Source organism: Ovis canadensis, chromosome 11 (genome assembly GCF_042477335.2).
Source record: "Ovis canadensis isolate MfBH-ARS-UI-01 breed Bighorn chromosome 11, ARS-UI_OviCan_v2, whole genome shotgun sequence".
NCBI classification, from domain to species: domain Eukaryota; kingdom Metazoa; phylum Chordata; class Mammalia; order Artiodactyla; family Bovidae; genus Ovis; species Ovis canadensis.
This window is the reverse complement of record NC_091255.1, coordinates 14,086,748-14,089,739: the sequence shown is the minus strand read 5'-3', so window position 1 is coordinate 14,089,739 and position 2,992 is coordinate 14,086,748. Positions and strand designations below refer to the sequence as shown.

The window sequence follows — 2,992 nt, the reverse complement described above, 5'->3', positions numbered from 1 at the left end:
AAGCCTCTTGATGAAAGTGAAAGTGGAGAGTGAAAAAGTTGGCCTAAAGCTCAACATTCAGAAAACGAAGATCATGGCATCCGGTCCCATCACTTCATGGGAAATAGATGGGGAAACAGTGTCAGACTTTATTTTGGGGGGCTCCCAAATCACTGCAGATAGTGACTGCAGCCATGAAATTAAAAGACGCTTACTGCTTGGAAGGAAAGTTATGACCAACCTAGATAGTATATTCAAAAGCAGAGACATTACTTTGCCGACTAAGGTCTGTCTAGTCAAGGCTATGGTTTTTCCAGTAGTCATGTATGGATGTGAGAGTTGGACTGTGAGGAAGGCAGAGCGCTGAAGAATTGATGCTTTTGAAGTGTGGTGTTGGAGAAGACTCTTGAGAGTCCCTTGGACTGCAAGGAGATCCAACCAGTCCATTCTGAAGAAAATCAGCCCTGGGATTTCTTTGGAAGGAATGATGCTAAAGCTGAAACTCCAGTACTTTGGCCACCTCATGCGAAGAGTTGACTCATTGGAAAAGACTCTGATGCTGGGAGGGATTGGGGGCAGGAGGAGAAGGGGACGACAGAGGATGAGATGGCTGGATGGCATCACTGACTCGACGGACATGAGTCTGAGTGAACTCCAGGAGTTGGTGATGGACAGGGAGGCCTGGCATGCTGTGATTCATGCGGTCGCAAAGAGTCAGACACGACTGAATGACTAAACTGAACTGAACTTAATGAGTGGGATAGTGTCAGACTTTATTTTTTTGAGCTCCCAAATCACTGCAGATGGTGATTGCAGCCATCAAATTAAACGACGCTTACTCCTTGGAAGGAAAGTTATGACCAACCTACATAGCATATTCAAAAGCAGAGACATTACTTTGCCAGCAAAGGTCCGTCTAGTCAAGGCTATGGTTTTTCCAGTGGTCATGTATGGATGTGAGAGTTGGACTGTGAAGAAAGCTGAGCACTGAAGAATTGATGCTTTTGAACTGTGGTGTTGGAGAAGACACTTGAGAGTCCCTTGGACTGCAAGGAGATCCAACCAGTCCATCTTAAAGGAAATCAGTCCTGATTTTTCATTGGAAATACTGATGCTGAAGCTGAAACTCCAGTATTTTGGCCACCTGATGCGTAGAGCTGATGGAAAAGACCCTGATGCTGGGAAAGATTGAAGGCAGGAAGAGAAGGGGACAAGAGAGGATGAGATGGTTGGATGGCATCACTGACTCAATGGACATGGGTTAGAGTAAACTCTAGGAGTTGGTGATGGACAGGGAGACCTGGTGTGCTGCGATTCATGGGGTCACAAAGAGTTGGACAGGACTGAGCGACTGAACTGAATGAGTAGGAGGATTATTCCATCTATTTTGGAGAAGGGGTGGAGATTTCCAGGAATTGGGCCACTCCTTGGTCTTTTGACAGTGGCTTGAAATTATCATGGCACCTCTGGGTGTGTATTTAGCTTGCTGACTGAGGATCAAGGTCTAATCAAAGTCAACCTGTCTGCCATCTTGGACCCATTTGATTCTAATCACTTTATGTTTTGTCCTTGGGCTATGTCATTCTTTCAGAAGTTTTGCCCTGCCCCTTTCCCTCCTGTTACAAGATAAGCCGACAGCACCTGTGCTGAAGCCTTTGAAAGTGAAAGCAAAGAAAGGTGAGTCTTGAGCCAGGCTTAGTAACCCCACGTGACCCAAAATCTATCTTGGTCAACCCTCTTCCATTTTACAAAGTCAAGCCTGAGCAACAAAGTTAAGGAGGTAAAAAAAAAAAAAATTGTATTATTGCAATGTTGAATTAAAATGATCCCACTCCTTAGAACTTCCCTGGTGGTCCAGTGAGTAAGACTTCCAATGCAAGGGGCATGGCTTTCATCCATACTCCAGGAACTAAGATCCTGAATTCCAAGGTATCGCCAATAGATAAATAATCCCACTCCTTGAGATGATCTGTTCTTTGAGATTATGATCTGCCCCTTAGCATGTATAATCAAGGACTGACCACATCTCTTTCTCAGGACACTCTGCTTCCCGACTCATCTGTGCAAATCAATAATACATCCTGGGATGAAATCTATGTCCAACCAACCAAATCAACCAGAAGACATCCAGCTTCAGAAACTCTGAGATCCCAGGCAGGTTGACCACTTAAGTCCTTTCAACTTTAATTCCAGGGCAGCAGTGGCTGCCAGAGGCCTGGACTGTAGCAACCCACAAACTCAGGTGAATCCAAGGAATACTCTTAATAATAAACATCTCCCAGCTTAAGACATTCTACTTTGGAAAATTTCCAATTGCCTTCATGGCTATCACCCTGCCTTCTTTCTCAGTTTTCTTGGGAGGTCATTTGGTGGGTAAACAGTATTATTTCTATGTTACAGTCAAAGAAAGTGAACCTCTTAGGAGGGAAATAATAACCCAAGATCACACAGTGAAATGGACATCAAGCCAGGACCTGCAAATAACACCTCCTGAAAGGCTGCTCCACAAAGTCTTCTATGAAGCATCAGCTGCTCCTTATTTAAGTCTGGGGGAAAATTAAATTTGGGAAAAAAAGAATAGAAACATAATTAAATGATCTGGCAACAGAATATAAAACCCAGAGGGAACAACTCATCCCTTTGTGTGTGTGTGTTTTTTTTTTAGCTGCTTGTGCATGCACGTGATTTTTCTTATTTCTTATTCCCAAATGTTCTCTTCTCACTTCTTTTTTAAAGTCAAATCTTAACGCACTGAAGCCCAAACCCTTCAGCACCCGACTTCCTTGGGGCCTGACCTTCCCGTGGTTCTCTCTGCTGGGGGCGCACCAAGCCACTCAACCCCATCCTTTTAATTTTTTAACTCTTCTGTTATGGAAAATTACATATGTATATAAAAGTACAGAGCAACTCATTACTAAATGGAATGATAAATAATGCAAAATAAAAAAGCCTAGGCCTAAGGATGTGTTTTCAGTAGGAAATCATTAGCCCATTTTTCTTCAACTGCACTGAG

General features: G+C 43.4%; 1 long non-coding RNA gene across 1 annotated transcript; it reads left to right on the top strand.

The window, feature by feature from the left end:
- Nucleotides 1-1,569: 1,569 nt before the first annotated feature.
- On the top strand, nt 1,570-2,614 carry LOC138447128 (uncharacterized). Its single transcript, XR_011259684.1, has 3 exons — nt 1,570-1,656; nt 2,017-2,221; nt 2,380-2,614. It is a non-coding gene; the product is annotated as an uncharacterized lncRNA (long non-coding RNA).
- Nucleotides 2,615-2,992: the final 378 nt, after the last annotated feature.